The sequence below is a fragment of the Strix aluco genome, chromosome 1 (assembly GCF_031877795.1).
Source record: "Strix aluco isolate bStrAlu1 chromosome 1, bStrAlu1.hap1, whole genome shotgun sequence".
NCBI classification, from domain to species: Eukaryota; Metazoa; Chordata; class Aves; order Strigiformes; family Strigidae; genus Strix; species Strix aluco.
The window spans coordinates 42,810,308-42,829,503 of NC_133931.1; the positions used below are offsets into that span (position 1 = coordinate 42,810,308).

Consider the following 19,196-nt stretch of genomic DNA (forward strand, 5'->3'; position numbering starts at 1 on the left):
ATTTGAAGAATATTCAGCATATTCTGTGAAGTCTGGAGATTAATTCTGGTTCTGTCCAGCTTTGGATTTTTTAGATATAATATTTATATCTTTGTATTCAATATTAGTTATAAAGCCGTTCATTATCGTAGGGAAGTTCTACAATTATATCTCTACCTATCTCTCATATATCTAGAATACGTTCACACAGTATACATCGGTAAATATTATGTATCTGTCTACATTTTATATGTATAATATATTTAGATTTATATACTACATACAGACAGATAAACTGGCACAATTTGAAGACTCCAAGAAAAATAATGACTCAACATTTCCTCTGAAAAGCTTTTTCAATATTTATATGTGGTTCGTGCCAAAAAATCACACCTCTTTGCAAGACTAAATTAATCTAATTTCAATTTCTGGTGCTTGTCTAGAAGACTGAAAAAGCTTCCTTGGCTCCTTCTAGCAAACATTTTTTCATGTACAAGTACCCATAGAGGATGATTGAATTACTTCTTCAACCTTTTCCCAATATTCTGGGCTGACTGATCCTTTAAAGTCTTATATCCAAATGATTGAATAGTGGCATCTGGGACCATTTTTTCCCCCTCCTCTGAATTTCATCCTACAGGAGGTGTGAGTCACAGAATAGGGTACAGGCTTTTAACAGGCATCTTATTGGTGGTGTTCACAGGGGTATGTGTCTATTGCATATCTTCCTTTTACACCCACGGATCAAAATAAGGCTCAAAACCACAACTAGACACTGAGCTCTCACAAAAAAGCACTTCTCTCTGCTGACTGCTGTGCCATTGTCTGAATTACTGTTTAAGACAGAGATTTTCCCATCGTATAGGTGTAGTCTGTGTTTCTGATTCCCAAATACACTTTTCTGTATTAAAACATAAATAGTTGGATGTACTAATTTTCACAAAATGATTCAGATCAACCTCTGATCGTAACTTATCCTACGCACTATTAACTACCCTCACATATCTGTATAAAGTCTGGAAAAACTTAAGCAGTACTGGAAACCCAGCCAGCAAATATCATAATTTATAATGCTATCAAACAAGATGAGAGCAAGGACAAGTGTTTGGTAGGTGCTGCTAAGTATTTCCTCAGTCATTCTTTTCTAATTTTCATATCTAACTAGAAGACAGCTTTTAGTTCACTTATTGTGAGCCTTACTCACTCCTACTTCAAGGTCTCATTTGATTTTAAGTCCCGTGAACTTAAAAAAATCCCCACCAAACATTATTCATTATAGTCGCTGTCAACATTCTATGGTCAGGGTAGGAGTAGGAGACACTGTGTGAGAAGGCTATGAGGACATTATGTGCTTATTCTTACAGTAGGGATAGAAAGAAGCCAATAGGAAATGAGGCTTCATTATTTTTGCTGCTTGAAGAACCTATGAAATTATATTAATAGGCACTCTGCTTTTCTGGAATTCACCTGCTTCTCCAATCTTTTCTTAAAAATGAATGTTTCAGTGTCTATAGACATCTGCAACAGGGTCCACCAAGCTGGAGACAATATAGTTCAGGCTGGAAAGAGAACACAAAGAGGGCCCCTTGACTGGAACTCAAAGACTCAGATTATGTTTTAGAGATTACTGAGCATCTACCTCAAAAAGCAAATAAATGGATATGAGTTTTTACACCAGTGTGACTTTAAATCAGGTTCTCTGCAGACACAAAGGGGGAAGTGGCAGTCAGCTGCATACCTAATATTTATTTGATTTATTGGTTTGTTGATATGGTGTGACAGCAGATTAGTAAAACATTTCTTCTGACACTGAAGATGATCAAGAAGTTATCAATTCCCATCACTGGCACATTTTTAGAAACAGAATAACAATAATAAAGCATTTAAGCTGCACTAGTAACCTAACTAAACAGTTTGATGAAACAATCCAGTCTTTTCTCGACAACAGCAGCAGTAGCAACAACTGATAAAAGCCCAAAAGCAGTAGCTCTAAACTTGTTGGTGAATACACTAGACTAACAAAATGCCTCCACTTCCATCCACTTTAATAATCCTGATTTGGAGATGAAAGAAGGTAGAGCACGTGCCCACAATTAGGGGGTTCAGGGTGAAGGTATGCTATTTCCCTTCAACTTTGGTAGTTGTTTGGATGTGCAACAGTGAATGACTCTTCATTCAGCCTGCAGAAAAAAGCTTATTTCTGCTACTACCACATTCAGATAACTCGTCCCTCTCAGTCAATTAAAAGCATAGCTATTCCTTAGAAAACAGGGTTCATAGAAAGCCTTCTGAGCCATGCCACAAATACACTGCCAAACAAAGAATCAAAACCAATACCATAACAAACATCACGTTTCAAGATTTGAAAGGTAATATGGAAATATGCTTCAAAGAGTTCACATTCCCAGATACAGCAAAAAAAAAAGTGTCATGATCTATTTGGGTAAATGATCTTCCAGAGAGAGATGAAATAAATAGGCAAAAGCTTTTTTATAGTTGCAGTTCATATTGGAGAAAATGCAAAATAACTTTCCCCAAACACTCAAGTCATGGTGGGAAAAAAAAAAATTCACATTAATCAGAAATCCATTCAGTATGCATGTAGATTGTCTCTACAAGTTTTAAATGTTAGGATACCAAAATAAACTATATTTTCAGATATTAGTATTTAATTTGAACTCTAAGCACTTTATGGCCTGGTTATACTCTAATGAATTCAACATTTTTCTGTTACTATTACTGACTGTTTTGGAACAATGTATTATGGACATTGATACTCATTTAGGAATAAATACAACACTTGCAATAACCTAGTATACTTAAATTATTAATATTATTATTTTCTTTCAATCTCAACCTGATTTGGAAGGCAGGAGACAGAGAGACTTTGGTTTGTTCAGGATTAGAACAATATATGAGTGTGCTGAGTTTGTGTGTGGCAGGGGTTTTCGGTAGTGGGGGAGGGGGCTGCAGTGGTGGCCTCTGTGAGAAGCTTCTCGAAGCTCCCCCAGCTCCCAGTCAGACCCGCCTCTGGCCAAGGTCGAGCCAATTAGCGATGGTGGTTGCGCCTCTGTGATAACGTATTTAAGAAGGGGAATGTGGGAGGAGGAGTTGGAGTGGGAGGAGGAGTTGTGAGGAGGACATCTGTGTGAACACCAAGGTCAGTGGAAGAAGGGAGGAGGGGGGTGGGGGGGAGGTGAACTAGTGCAAAGACTCCCCTGCAGCCCATGGTGAGAGGGCAGGTTGTCCCCCTGCCACCCATGGAGGTCCATGGTGGAACAAATGCCCACCTGCAGCCCGTGGAGGACCCCACGCCAGAGCAGGTGGCTGTGCCCCAAGAAGGTTGGGACTCCGTGGGACGAAGCCCCTGCTGTTGTAGTTTGGCACTGGGAGGACTGCAACATGCTGGGGGGAACCCACGCTGGAGCATCTTGGGAAGAATGCATCCCGTGGGAAGGACTCACGCCAGAGAAAGTTTGTGGAGGACTGTCTCCCGTGAGAGGGACACCATGCTGGAGCAGAGAAAAAGTGCGAGGAATCCTTCCCTGAGGAGGAAGGAGCGGTGGGACTGACCGTAACCCCTTTCCCCCTGCACTGCTGGTGGGGAGGAGGTAGAGAAATCAGAAGCAAAACAGCCCAGAAAGAAGGGTGGGGGAAGGTGTTTTTAAGATGTGGTAATGCTTCGTACTGTCTTATTCTGTCTGTTAAGTAGTGGTATTGTTGCTAATGTCTGAATTAAATTTATGCTCCTTTTCTTCTCCCAACGAGTCTGTTGCCCGTGACCATAACGGGTGTCATCCTTCCCTGGCCTTATCTCAATTACCAAGCCGTTTTGCTTTATTTTCTCCTTCCTGTTCCTGAGAAGGAAGGGATGAGTGAGAGTCTGTGTGATGCTCAGTTGCCCTCTGGACTCAAATGACAATGAGTACAAACTTATTTAAAGATTTTCCTTATTCTGTTTTTGAAAAGTAGGGTATATCGAGGTGCAAGAGTGTGAGTCAAATTATGCTTCCTCAGATCCTCAACACTTCCTTTCCTCTCACAAAATAACTACCATAAACGATAGCTTAAACATGTCATCCATTTCGGTTCTGCATCTTTTCCTTCCAGTGTTCCTGCTCCTCAAAGTCTTCAGCATCACCTGCCTTCCAAATGTTCCCCAAGACACCTCCATTTCCTCTTTGTCACCTCATCTGCAAGGTTTTCAAACTACTCTTTTCCCAAAGCTCCTCATATTTCTTGCTTTTCCACAGGTTTCCCAGCTACTCTATTTGTTTTCTGTAGAGGCGCTCTGAACACCCAGCCCTGCCTCCTCCCTTCCATGTCATCTCACCTGATGTCTCCACAGTCCCTATGGCTGTCCCAGCACTGGGACAAAGTGCCCAGGCCTCTGCTTTTAGATACAACCTCTTGATGACAGGGGCATTCAGACCATCGCTGTCTGGTTCAGGAATGTGTTGTGGTCCACCATAAAACCTAGACAGCTACCACTTCATGCTCGCTTCTCTCGGCAGCAGACTATCTCAGCAGCTCACTGCTCTGGTTTCCAGCCTGTACGTAGTCACAGACAGGTTGTACCTATTTGTTGTTGTTCAGGCCTTCCCCCCAAGTCAGCTCATCTGCTTTCCTTGAACAGCCAGTTCTTTCAAAATCTTGTTAAACCACTGTGGTGGGTTTTGTTGGGTTTTGTTTGTTTGTTTGTTTGTTTTTTTAAAAGACCCTCCTACAGCAATGAATTTGATAGGAAACTAATATTCTTGTTAATTTTAAAGAAAGTGTTAGTTTTATTAACTGCTTCATATTTTAATATGAGCTGTCATACTGAGGACAAAGCTCTGCTTGTGTGAGTAACTTATCAAGTGAGCAAGGGTATTCATTGCTTACTTTTTCCAAAGCAGCCCTCATTATCTAGGGCATTTCAATTCACTTTCTTCTGTTCTGACTAGCACTCCTACCTGCTGAATTATGTCATCAGAATAACCCCTGCCCTGTACCTCTATTCATTTTTATTACCTCTCTTTCTCATAATGAGGTAAGAAAAACCTGAATACAATAGCCAAGTAATCAAGGTAAAGTTCCGTAGAATGCAGGAATATATTTGTAATTATTTGCTGTCACATTCTATTTCTGCCTGCATTAAAATAATTTATGCTATTCACAGAGTATCTAGATCCATAAATTCATAATTTAACATTAAAATAGATAAAGTTATAGGCATGATCTCAATACACTCTATTCTCAGTGCAATTGCAAGAGTTCATAAACTGCACATCTCAGAGGCTTATAGGAAGTGTGAGTGATGTTCGTGCAAAAGATGTGGCTGCCAATATTCAATTAGTAAAACACATTATTTCTGTCCCCAGTATAAGATTCTGCCTCCTTTATCCATGCTGAAAAGGTGACAAAATTTCCCCATATAGCTCCATTGTATTCCTCTAAGCTCTTCAAGCTGAGCAACATATTAGCTCCCAGAATGTGCATATTCCTGTGAATGGGACATTTTAACAATGCTTGGCAGATCTAACACCTTTTCGCAAAATATTTTAGTATTCTGTATAGTCATTACGTTATTCTTAAAATAGCTCATGAAGAATGTCAGTATGACATCCATTTTCCTGATGGATGAACCAGAGAAAGAAGAACTGAATGATTTGCCTGAAATGATTTGCCTGAAATACCAATGTACAAAACCTTTTCAAGTGGAGGAAAGCAGGAGTTTTAAAGCAGAGTCTATTACCCCAGTCACAAGGAACATGCCTTCCGTGGCACCTCATTACCACTTTGCAGCAGACTCCTTGGCCAAACTTTCAAATAACAAATTAGCTGTCTGCATTGGTACTGCGCTTATCAGTGGACTTGAACACCACTGCCCATGAGCCAGCATTATGATCTGTCCCTGCACTGCAAAACTAGCCTATTGGCATAGAGCTGGATCTTTGGAAAGTTGTTTCCTGAGTGATCAGGTTACCAAAAAGATAAGCAACTTGTACATTGGAGAAGCCAGTTGAGTTCCATTCAATCTAACAAGAGCAATTTGAAAATGGGTCAAAGCAAATAGGAGAAAATGTTTTCAAATTACCCTTCAACAGTACTGGGCAGTGACAGCTATTTCATTCTTACAAGCACATGGCTAGAACAATTACAATTTAGAACAACTACAAGTAGTTTTTCTCAAGAGTTATATAAATAAAACCATGTTATCAACTTACCAGCTTTCTACGTCCTAGATCAAGAAGCACTTTGTTTATCTTCTTACAACTGCAGGTGAAGTTCTGTGCCTGTGCTCACCCAAGAGAGCATTTAACCACTATCTTTTGAGCATGCTGAGAATGCCTGCCACAAACACTGGCACGCCTTTGGGTGAGTATGAGAGATATTTTCTTGGAGCTTTTCCAACCTTAGATGTCATTCACAAGATTATCACAGCAGTGACAGATTTGTTCAAGACTTCACATTTGTGCAAACACTTCTAACAAGTTTCATGCTAATTCACTGGCAATAACTGTTAGATGAATGAATTCTTCTTAGATTAGTTTTACAGAAGAATAAACTTTCAATATTTTTCATCATCTGAAAGAGATGAGGACCAGGTACTTATGAGCATAAATTCTATGGATCATTAGTGGAATTTGGTTCGCTAAATCCTTATGGGCCTTTTGAAAATGTCTTCTTTGATATACTTAGTACAATTATTCAATCAAACACTGTGACTTGAATTTATTATTTCTGGCCAATGGTGCATTCCAGCACAGTCACATCTGGTACTTCTGTACTTGTTGCCATAGGGTATATACTCTGCTGTTTAAATAGCAATCTAATAGCAGCTCTGGCTAAATAAGGATATTGGCTTAAATCCATATTTTCTGAAATACTGAAGATGAATGGAGGCAAAGATTTGCCACTTGTCTTTAAAAAATGGATTTGTATATTTAGAACTGAAATCAAGCAGCAATTTTATTATCATATTTGTAAGTAAAATATTAACAAATATCCCTAACTCTATAAAAGCTAATATACACTAGGTATCACCAACCTGAACAGAATTATTGCTGCCTGGTAATAATGTCCTGAAAATAGAAGTCTAGAATGTGAGCACTTAAGCTCACATAATGAATGCCAGGCTTTCATACAATTATTACTCTGCACAGTGTATAATTACAGAAACTGGGAGAATATTCTGGGCTTGCAATTTCTCTGTTGTTGGACTGTTTGGTAAACTTGACTGGCAGCTTCTCTGTTAATTTTTTTTTTTAACCAGCAGGGAATCAAGTCGTGCAGTCACTTTGAGTGACAGCTAAAGAAAACTGACTAATAAGCGAACACCCCACACTGCATTTTAAAAATGCAAACACCATCCAGAAAGAGGAATTGAAGTAGCCAATTTGTATAATAAATGACTTTATAAGGCATGAATGATAACAGAACTGAGGGAAAATGGGATGCCAATCCAGGTGGGCTGCATGCAGCAGGCATCCACAGCACAGCACAGGATGTCTTTACATCCTGAAAGACAAACACCACATACCTTGGCTAAAATGCCAATTAATTAAATAAATTGCTCGTATAATTAGTTTGCTCATTTTTGCTTTCCCGGGATTAAATTAATCAAAGAACCCTTTGCACCTTAGAAGACAAATGCTTAAATAATCACACTTATTTATCATAGGAAATGTAGGTCCTTGGCCCTCAAACTAGCTGGAGGGTGGAATGAGGAAGTTTGCCAATATGTTAGCCTAGTATAAATTAAAGCAGCTTGAAGGTGGCTGTCATTTGCCTTTACTGCTGACAGTTTTAAAGGACTATTGATTCAGCTGATGAGTTTTGGAGGAGTGTAGCCACGTCACATTTCCTGGGGCCATGCTCTTTGCACGGGGGCGGGGGGGGGGAACAGCTACTCGCCTTCCAGAGCATCAGGGGATCGTTGCACACTGGAGAGCTGTCCTGCAGTCCTTGGCTTCGAATGAAGAGCTGCTCTGTGGTGGGAGTGATTGCCTGTGTTTGTGAAATAGGTCAGCCTGTCAAGCAATGCAAGGCTCTTCCCTCAGTTACAAAGCATCAAAGCCCCAGAAAACCACCTAAGCTAAATGTTTGAGAGAGAAAAGGGTGAGGGAGGGAGGAAAGAAAGTGGAGCAAAGGTTTAATGCATTGTAAGCAACTAGAAAACACCTGCGATTCTTTCTATGAAGAAAAATAAGGCTCTCCAGAACTGCTTTCAGTACAGGCATATAGTCACATGGGAGGAAAAGAGTACTACAAAGGAACGTAAAGAGCTGTTTCTTAATACAGTTCTCTTTCTTGTGCTGACTGTACATGCCAACATTCCACCTTAGGGGTAAAACTTCTTACTTTTGTTTGCTGAATGGTGACCCATGGTACAACAAGGTGCAAAGGCAACACATAACACAGTAGGATTTGAGTCATGTTAAATCCATCATAAGAAAGATTTTAGTTGAATTTTGTGAAAAGTCCTAGTTCCAGCTTCAAAAGTATCTTAAACTCGGAACTTTGGCAGTATATTTAGGTACTTAAACCCCCTGATGTCAGTGGGAATCAGACATTAAAGCACTTCAGCTGAAATCATATGGGCTAAGATCTCCGTGTTTAAAAATAACATTGATATTATTTTTCTATAAGACCCCTCCTACAGCTCAAAATAAGCCCTTACGTTGAATCCTCAGTGCCAGTTCCAATTCAGTTATAGTTTGGGAAATGTAACCTGAGGGCACATTGACCTGGTCCCTTGCTGAGGACATATTCATTGCCTGTCTGGGAAAATTACACTTTCCCCAAGACTTGAACTATGTTTTCAACAGTAATTTTCTTCTGCTAACTTTTAAATCTTCAGCCTTCCTCTGGTCTTTCCAGGTGCAGACAAAGAGGCTCTATCTAGCTAAGATATTTGTATATCCTTTTCTGCCTTTGGTCAGTCATGTAGCTATAACTTGCTTTTCCTCTGTGCTGAAGCTCCTACTTAAACAACAATAGAAATCAGTGAAAAATCCAAGATAAAGTAAAAGCACCATTAGAACAACCTTCCAGGAGGGAAAGCACATCATCATTCAGAGGCCAATATATTTCTAAAGCAAGAGTCCTTTGATAAATTGCTAATTCCTTGCAGTAGTCCATGGTTTTCACTAAACCCTGCAAAGTGAGCATGAATGGATGTAAGGACCCTTTCCAACTACTGAAGACCTGAGCACAGTCACACAAGAATTTATTCTGTTTGCTGCATGCTAACTAGCCATAGGTGTAGACAGATAGAACTACCGACCATGAAATCCAGGCCAACGCAAACAGGAAGTCATTCACCGTGTATTCAAAGTACAGTGTAGGTATCATTCTGGCATATCTTTCCAGGGTCATTTTGCCCAAAACACCACACAATCCCCCATCTGACCAGATATATTACTGGCAAAGACAGAGAGTATAGTAAAAAACAAGTAGACATGGCCAACTTTTCTTCTGAATTAACTCAATACAGAGGAACAGAAGAAGTGGCAGTATAGCAAACTGCTTCACTAAGGTACAGCCAGCTGAAACATCAAATAGCAAACCCAGAAAACATTTAAAACTCCTACCCATGATTCTGACAGATGAAATTATTATTGCCCCCTTACTGTTTGTGATTATCTTCTGCAATCCAAAGCTGTGCCATAAGTATATTTTTTAAAAAAAAATTTGGTTTTACTCAGAAAAATTTCAGAAGATGTTGAACATACTTCAGGAATTTTCAAGGTTAATTGTCAAATCCTACATGGCACCATGTCAACTTCTCTGTGGTAAATATAGGCTTTTGATCAGCAGACTGTCAACTGTATTTATTTATAAGTCAGTGTTCCTAGAAACCCATCTAAAGGCTATACTTAGAGGTTGTGCCATAATACTGCAGTGCTGCAAAAACTGGTCACATATGGAGGTAAACAGTTTTGAAAGGTTAAGCCTCCTCAGCCGTGATGTGCTCTGACAACCTGTGGATACCAACTGGCTGCAGACAATACCAGAGAGGAAGAGCTGTGGGTATGTCAGGAAAGGAGACAGCTGCTTATTTGGATGAAAATTTACATCTTGAAATGCTAGGATGGAAAATCTGCAGGGTATTGTAGGAAGGTCAATGATATGGATGTTAAAACCAGGAATAGGATCACAACTGACTTAATCCTGAGTGAGTTTTATGCCTGAGATCATGAATATTTATTCTAAGTAATCAATTATTTATATTAGATAGTATGTAAGTATATTTATTATAAATAGATTTTAAATACAGTGTTACTTAAAAAATATAAGGCATCTAGCACAGTCACCCTAGACAAACATGCAAAAATTCTCCAAAAGATTTTCAAGGTCTAATTTAGTGCAGACTTAAAATAAACATGTCTCACACTCATCTGTCCTGAGACAATCTCCTAAGCAAATATGAGCTGAGTGTCAGTAAATCCAGTTTGTGATGCACTCCTCTTCCAGCTAATAGAGCCTCCAGTATCAAACAACCCTCTCAATTAAAGTCTCCTCAATATTCATGGTTGAACCTCAAACACCCTTGTAAAGTAGTATTATGTTTCTATTCTCATTTTATAAATTAAAAACCGAGACATACATAGATTCCTTTAAGAAATGTAGCTTGCTCAAGCAGTTTCTTTGATACTTTGGGCACTGATACACCATCAGTCAATCTCATTCTCCCCATGTAGCCAGGTTAGGTATTTTTAGAAATGAAAAGCAATCTGACTGAAGTCTTTGTGCTTGGTATAAGATGTCTAGGTAAAACTTAATGGACAGGGATATACAGACAGTTGGATCTTAATTTCTATGAAACTGCAACTGTCCAAACCAACAGAATGACCTCTGGGAAAGCTGCAAGATGTATTTATTTTCCCATGTCTCAGGTCCTTCCTTTTCTACAAGGCTCTTATTTTCTCTTGCTAAGAAGAATGAATATTTCCGGGGTCAAGAATATTTTACAGAAAGCATCATACTTTTTCCCTTAAGCCCATAAAAAAATCTTCAAATGCATGCAGTGCCCTGATATTTCAGAAAGCGTATTCCATGGAGACAAAAAGATAAGAATACAATGAGTAAAAAACCCCCACCCAGCAGATATGGTATAAATGACAGTAACAGTCACATGTAGTCCAAGGTAAAAATACATGGCTTTGTTAATCTCCAGTGAATGAAAGAGAAAAAGCTGTAGGGCAGCATTTATATATCCCTATTCATGCTAGATAGCATTGTTCTGTTCCCACAGTGGCAGCACTACTCAGGATCACTGTAAGGATAGCAGAAGTTGTCCTTAATGACCATATGCTTGAGAATATGTGATATTCTTTTTCACAGAAATGTGTCGTGATGGTCACAAAAGTACAATTCAGAGAGGCAAACAACCTGTCCATGCCATGTTAACTCTCTGCAGAGCCAGATTGTTCAACTCGCTTGTTATATAGAAATGTAATAGCAATAGTATCTGATCACTGAAGATGTTGACTAAAAAAAAACCTAAGGAAAAGCCACTCACTCATGGTCAAATCTACACACTTTTTTTCCTTTTAGGGTGTTTTTGTAAACAGTCTAAAAACAAAAATGTCTTGTCAAAAAGAAGCCTTGAAAGACAATGTTGCCCTTAAGGGTTACTAAAAGAGAAAGTAAATTCAAAATAAAGATGTTCTGCCTTGTGCGGGCTAAACCAGAAGAACCAGCTAACTGCATACAGGCACATGCAGGCTTACCAGTGAAGCTATCTCTAGAGTCTTCTTTTCAGACCAGCCAGTATGATGTGTCATTCTATGTTGCAGGATATGACTGAGGCTGTGCAGCTCTGCAGCACCATTTCCCTGTGTATCCATGTCCCCCCACCCTTCGCCTAATCCTTCTGGCAGGCTATGTTGGCTCACCTGGCTTTACACAAGTGTGACTGACTCCATGATGGTGTCGAGGGAGCATCCTCAAAGATAATGGTCCTGACATGACCATTGTTAAGGTTAGGATAAGTTTCAGATGGCTGATGTAATTTCTGCAGAAGTCCATACCATCCTTTAGGCAGGGGAATTAGGGTGATGGAAACCTAGGCCTTGCTGTTGAGAGGCGATAAGCATTGATGAGTCCTGCAGGAGTGGATATTTGCTTATTTAATTGATAGAAGTATCAGAAATGGTGTAAGATTTACGTGTCTGATTCAGCAGACACAGACACCATCTTGTGATAATTTCCCACCTTGTTACAGTCTTTTTAAAGTACCTGATTACCTACAAAGAATAGTGGTGATGACTCATTATTTTTTATTAATAGCAAAGCAAAAGAAAAAAACCTCTCTCATACATAAATGCCAATGAAGAAAGATTAAGATAGGAGTTGCCACACTGGCTCAGGCAAAGGTGCATGGAGCCTCCCATCTCTGGCAATGGCCCAGATCAGACCTAGGGAAAAGTACACAAACAGGACCGCCATACTCTCCTCTTTTCCCAAATGTAGATTTATGTTTTAACTATCTTCAATTCTCTTTCTCTTCCATGACTACTCCCAGCTACTCTTTAGACTTGTGTAACATTTATCACCCAGAACATCCTCTAGCAAGGAGCTCCACACCTTAAATATACCCTCTATGAAAAGCCACATCCGTTTATTCATTCTGAACCTACAATCTGCTAACTTCCCTTCTTACTCATCAGACCTTGTACCAAAAGAAACTGAAAACCGCTGGTCACTCCTCATTGCAGTCACAAGTTCTTATTTGATATACATAATTTTAGCTTTCAGTTTTCAGAAAAGGCTGAAAACATGGCCCATATAGGTTCAATGTCTTCAATGTAATAACATATCTACTTTTGTCCTCCGGAGAAGAGCAGAGATGCTGCCACTAGGACAAAGAAGAGTCTGCAGAGCTGAATCAATCACTGTAGGGTTGACTCATCCCTGGTGGAGGGTGGACAAAAGCCAACATTAGGTTTTTCCTGCTGCATAGTGGGCTGTTCCAGTCAGAAAGATGAGGGACAAAATGATACAGCTTTCCAGTAAACTCCTTAAGGATGAGACCAAAACAAAATGTCTGCATGTAAAACATTTTTTTCTATGTATTTAGTAATTTTAATTTTTATACACTGTAATCAGCAGTGAAATAGTTAAGAGAGTGGTCTCAGTTCAATAACTGCCACTAAATACCTGACAGCATTGGCACAAAGGAGATACTTCAGAGTGTTCAACATCATTTATTCAGACTTTCCAACAAACACAGGCACACATCACTTTCTTGATCTAGAGTTGTTTTAATTTACTTCATAACTATAGGAATTAGGAACTTTAGAAATAACTAGAAATAACTAAACTGAGATTTTGGAGAACAAAATGTCAGCCTCAAACAAGAGCAAGTTACTTTCTAACTCATCTGAACTGAGCTTCTGGCAGGAGCAGCAGAAGCTTTAATGTGAGACTTTTCTTACTTTACTCTCACTTTCTGAGTCTGTACAATTCTCACAGCATACACTAATACATGAGACACATCCTGTTGATGAGGGAAGATAGGGGAAGAGAATCAGGTCTATTTAAGCCAGTAGACCCTCATGTATTTCTTACAGACACAGAAATAAAATGATAAAATGGAAGCCTGCAACATACCTGTTGCTCAGTATTGCTCAGTACCTCTGTTTATGAGCCAATGAAGTTTGAGGCATCAGGCCTACTGATGTCTTTTATAGGAAGAAATCAAAGAAGTTAAGAAAACCTTTAAAAGGAAACACATAATTTGAACAACGTACTTTTGCAACAGACTTGCATGGAAAGCAAAAAGAAGCTATTAAGCCTGCTTACCTGAACTTCTTTTATTACTAGATTATGTTTTTCTGCTCCCTCCAGAAAATAATAAGAAAAAAGAACTGAAGTCTGCCTGTAAGAGGAGCAATTATGTTGAATTGGCTGAAGAACAAGGTGAAGTCAACAGAATGCGTACAGGACCTGCTGCCCTCAAAGTCCCTAAATGCTGCTTACTTGCACAATTGTCCTAGAACCCATTCTGGCAATTAGGCAATTTTTTTAAAGTGTTTGCCCTAGAGCTGTTACAGTATTATATTCTGAACCAGCAGTTCCAATTGGCTTTGGAAAGTATTGGTGACATGTACTTTAGCATTAGGGCCCATGCAACCAATTTTTATTTGCCTGTAGCAGTTCCATGCATGTCTTTCTATGGGTTGTATTGAAAATTTCCCCACTGGGGTGCAGAGGGGCTGTGTATGTATATATCATAAGGACTGAAACTGTCACTGTTTTCTTGGTAATGATTGCCAGCTTCTGCCTTCCTTGCATTATTTTGCAGAACTTCATCACAAGTGATATTCTGCAATAAGAGCAAGGTACACTGTAGTATACACTGCCAGCTGAAAATAAGTACAGAGAATATATATACTCAGTACGTTGTACTGTTAGAGCACATAGTAATGAACACTCAGAAAACTTTATCTCAGTAAGCCTTGTCTGTAACTCAGGAAAAAACCCCAGAACCCTCAACCTGGAAGAATCTATGTTATTAATTTCCATTGTTTGGAGTCTGAATGGTTTGCTATTTGAATGGAATACAATGCTCACCTTAGTTGTGGCAGCCACTTGCTCAACAACAATTTTATTCTTATAAAGAAATACAATTCTTCAGCAGAGGAAATGCCATGTTTCTGATCTACTTTATAGTGACTGAGTGTGGCAATTGGAGCCTTTGTTCTAAGGCGGGTTTAGATTCTTTACCAGACAAGTCCTGACACATTCAATATAATTTCACTAAAGGTATGTTGTAGAAAGGTTAGTTCTCTTCTGCTTCCTTGTTGGCCATTAGTTGATGGCCAGGCTAACTCTGATTCATGGGTCATAAATATATCTTTCAGTCAGTCGATAGGATATGTTTGTATCAAAAATATATGTAGGATTCATTGCTTTATTATGAAGACTTATTAATTATTGCATTATTTAGATTCATAGCACAAATATGTTTCTGTCCCATGGTCTGGGTATTTTCATGCCATTTAATTTCACAATCAGTCTAATGTGTCCCCCCCAACAATGGTCTGAGAAATAAGAAATTAAATAAAATCCTAGGCACTACACCTAGCTTCCTCTATAAATACTTTATGCTAAAGATGAACTTTCCAGAGACTTTGTAGGATAACTAATACAGGCCTTATTGGATCATGCAGGAGACAGTCTAGAGCTCAGAAGTTCATCATGAAAAGTATTTGGCTGAATGCACCTACTCATGTCAATGGAGTTGCAGTGCTTCGGCAATACCAGCCACAACAGTAAGAAATGGGTTGCACTAAATTACTCAGCTTAGAAGTGATAACAGCTGTTGTTCTGGCATGTTACTTGAAAGAGAGAACATGGAAAAGTCTTGTTTCCTGAGTTATTTTGGTATCCGTCCCTGCTGTGCAAGAAAGTTAGAGACTGAATTCTGCAATGACAGCAAGAGATTGCACTGATGTGGCCACCTAAAAGCGGAAGAAACTGCATTTGTTTATAGGTAGCCAGAGCAGAAGGAGGCCAGTATATACACCTGTGATACAAATCATGTCATCCTTACTTGCTGATATCAGTATGATCCCTTGCTATCTCGGCCAGCTTTTCCCCATTTATCACCTTTCAGTCTGGACTGATTCATACATCCCTCCTACAGAACACTACACAGCTGGGAGTTCATCACATCTACTCATAATCCATATTAAACAGACCTCATGACAGGAGAGCAATTACCCACAGCTACTCATTAGGTCCTGCCAGAGGACAAAACCAGAACAATATAAGGACCTTATCACCCACGCTGTTAGGACCTGCAATGTCTCTTTCATAATAATAGTTCACAGCTTCCCACAGATCTAGAAGAATCAGAGTTTGTAACTTGTTCCTCCTGTTCACAGGAATGGGTGAACAGGTCATGCAACATCTTTTCCACATTCAGATTCCAATCAGAGAAGCTGATGAAAACCAAAAGCAAAACTACTCTGGCAAATCCTCTCAAAAAACCTCCATATAAAAATGGAGGATGAGCAATTAAGAGAATAGTCAAGACTTTCATCATGAAGTGTAAAGAGTTTTTGTGTAAAGCTGAACAGCTTAATCCATTCCCTTTCAGGTGAAGCACTGACACTCTCCAACAACCATAGGTACATGGTCTTCACAGTCTGGTAGGTGAAAGACATTCTAGAACATGTATCGATATACTCAAAAGTTGACTCAATGACTGGTGTCTTTTCAGTGCTGTCTTTAGGACAGTATGGATCTGAGATATCTAATCTACAAAATAACTATATGAGGAAAACCCAGCTAATGACCTCTTGGAGCAGTCTTCTAAGTCAGTTTGTCTGTGAGCAGCAAAAGAAACCATTCTTGATGTTGTGAACTGCCGATGCACTTATGTCCTCTGACTATTCATCTGCAGGTCTATGAGGAAGAATAAAAGACAGTAACGTGTTGTAGAAATGTTCAAGATAACATCATACTACTGAAGCATTAGCAATAGAAAAAGTGTTCCCATTCGCCATTGTAATAATTTGCCAAGAATATGACTTTGATAAACAGATAAACTTTGTAGTTCTGCTTTATGGCCAGTGAATTTGGGGTATTCTGAATTAACTAGATTACCAAAAAACATAATCACAGAGAAAACTCTGCCTCTGATTGCCCAAAATACAACATAGGGCCTGGTAGCAAAAGTCTTATAGTGTATCTTGATTGTAAACATTATTCACTGGGAATACTAAATGGAAATTGGAGCTGATATTTATCCTGGGGTTGTCGCAACTGAAAGCATAAAAGATATATCAGTGAAAAACAAAATACTATAGTGGCAGTTTGTATTACTGTTCTCTGTTCTGGATTAATATATTCTTGTAGTCCTGGAAATTTTTAACAGCCAAATGGCTCCTTAGATAAGAAGAGTTACCTGCAAAGAGTAGTAAGCATGCAATAACTTTAAGATTCCTTATGAATGGATGTTGAATTTTCTAATTCCAATGTTTCTTTTATTCACAAGCCCCTAAGTGTTCTTTAGCTACCAGATAAGCATTTAAAAGGAGTAATACAGCTTTTATATGATGCAGATGTTCTCTGGTCCAGTCGCTTAATTAAACAGTAAGGTTTACACAGGCACAGCACAAAGCTCAGTTTGATTTAGGTCCTGGCTATCAGACAGCCATCAGGGTCTGGAAAATGTATGCTTAAACTAACAGTTCCTTTTTATTAGCTGACAGGCATATCTGTGGTAAGGTATATTCAGTGAGAGAACCTAGAGTCTGAAAACTTATTTTCACTTTTTAGTGAGCAGAATTAGAAAGCATTCACCCGAGGGTTTTCTGCTGGATTTGTGCATGGGTCCTGTTTATATTTTTATGTTGGGTATAGTTTCTGAAGTAAGTGTAAACTGTGCATTTCATAATGGTAACATTTTATGTAGTATCTATCACTGAAGCACTATGTAGCTGAAGTCTTTTGATATTGCCATAAGCATATCCATGCTGGCCAAAACTTGAAGGATTAAACTGGGGACATTTATGCTAAAAAAAAATGAACGTACTACAGCCTGAGCTAAAAAATGCAGATTTGCTAGGTAGCACTGTAAGAAACTAGGCACAGGTGCAAGAAGACCTGCTACATACTCCTTAATGGGATGCACAACATATTCTTGATCCAAGTCTTAACCAAAACCAGTTAATACCTTAGACTGATATATTTCTATTGCAGAGGATTTCAGGACCTTTAGTTCTTATGTAAGAATACTTACATTTTCTAATTAAATAAGAAATATAAATATTAATAATATTACTTAACGTTTGTCAGTGTAATAATTATAAAGAAATTTTATCAGAAATGATTTATTCACAGACTACTTAGAGATTAGATCTTTCTCTTACTTGCCTCTGAGGATTTTATAAGCTATAGAGGGCCAAACTAGGTCAGATATAGAAGCAGTTTAAAGGTGCTATGAAAAGTAAGATATTCTACTTGAATGCCTCAATGCTAAAGTTTTGGTCTCACTTTTCTGCAAGTATTTCAATTAAGGTGAAATATGGGTCTATAAAGAGACTTCAGAAGGGCTTTTCCTAACTTATGAAAGTTTAGTAGAAAAAATATTTGAAATGTAAGCATGATATTTCTCCATGTATATTAAAATGTTCTTCTAGCGTTATGTAGTTATAATATTATTCAGTGTAACTTCAAACAAATTACTTAAGGCTCCTCTAGAAAGCCCAGCTACAACTACAATTGATTTATGGAAGTAGTTAGGGATACAGTGAGCACACAGTATGATTTTGGTTCATAAATTCAATGAATACTTGATTAGCAATTGTGGCAATTAACCATTTTCCACTTTCCAGAAACAGAAGACAGAACAACCTTGTCTCTTCTTGTCTTGATCACACTCTTGTCCAGTTTCCTTCAGGTCACTGTGATATTGGGGCAACATGCTGAGTAACTGGTGTAAGCCTTTGGGCCTTCATCCAGCACCAGAAAGCCCCTTTAACAGCAAGGCTTTATATTAAGATCATGTCAGGTATTAAATTGGTACAAATGGGTATTGCACTTGAACTCAGTCAACAAGGCCATAAAGACCTGCCAGTTTACCATGCGTGTGTGTGCACACCGACTAGTTCTCCTTACTCCCGTTCCTCTGTACTTTTCCTGCTGTGGGTTAGAGATGCCATTGCACAGGAAAGCCTTTTCTGAGCTCTGGAAAGGTAACAAGAGAAGCTGCCTTGATTTTCTCAGACCCTGATTATGTAAACACAGTTAGGTAGTGCACTACCTATGCACAGTATGGATGTGAAACTGTTCAAATGCATCTGTTGAGAGTGGATCAGATAAGCATGTCATTAATTGATTCATCACTGCAGCTGTTAAGAGGACTTATACAACCAGGTGGAATGCTTGGAATTGCTAAACAAAAGTTACATCATTTAAAGGTAGCGTTCAATCTCTCTAGTGTATTTTTAAAAGGAATGTTAGGCTCATTTCTAAGAGCTTCTTTGATAGTGCTGATAATACTGTGATTAACCAGGTTCTTTAGACAGACTCAACAGTTTGCAGTCACATAAGGGTCACCACAGATATTAGGAGTTTCTAATAAAAGCCTAAGTAAGAGATTCATTTATGCCAATAAGTTACTCATCTAAGGTTATGTCATTTATATTTGTTTTAGGGTAAAAGTCATCTGCACATCTAAATAAATTTCAAATGTTGATTTCCTGATACTCTCC

General features: G+C 38.7%; 1 protein-coding gene across 1 annotated transcript in view; it reads right to left on the reverse strand.

Moving 5' to 3' along the window:
• Positions 1 to 19,196, reverse strand: part of XKR4 (XK related 4) — a 235,180-nt gene that overhangs the window by 15,761 nt on the left and 200,223 nt on the right. The gene's annotated exons all lie outside the window — the stretch shown is intronic.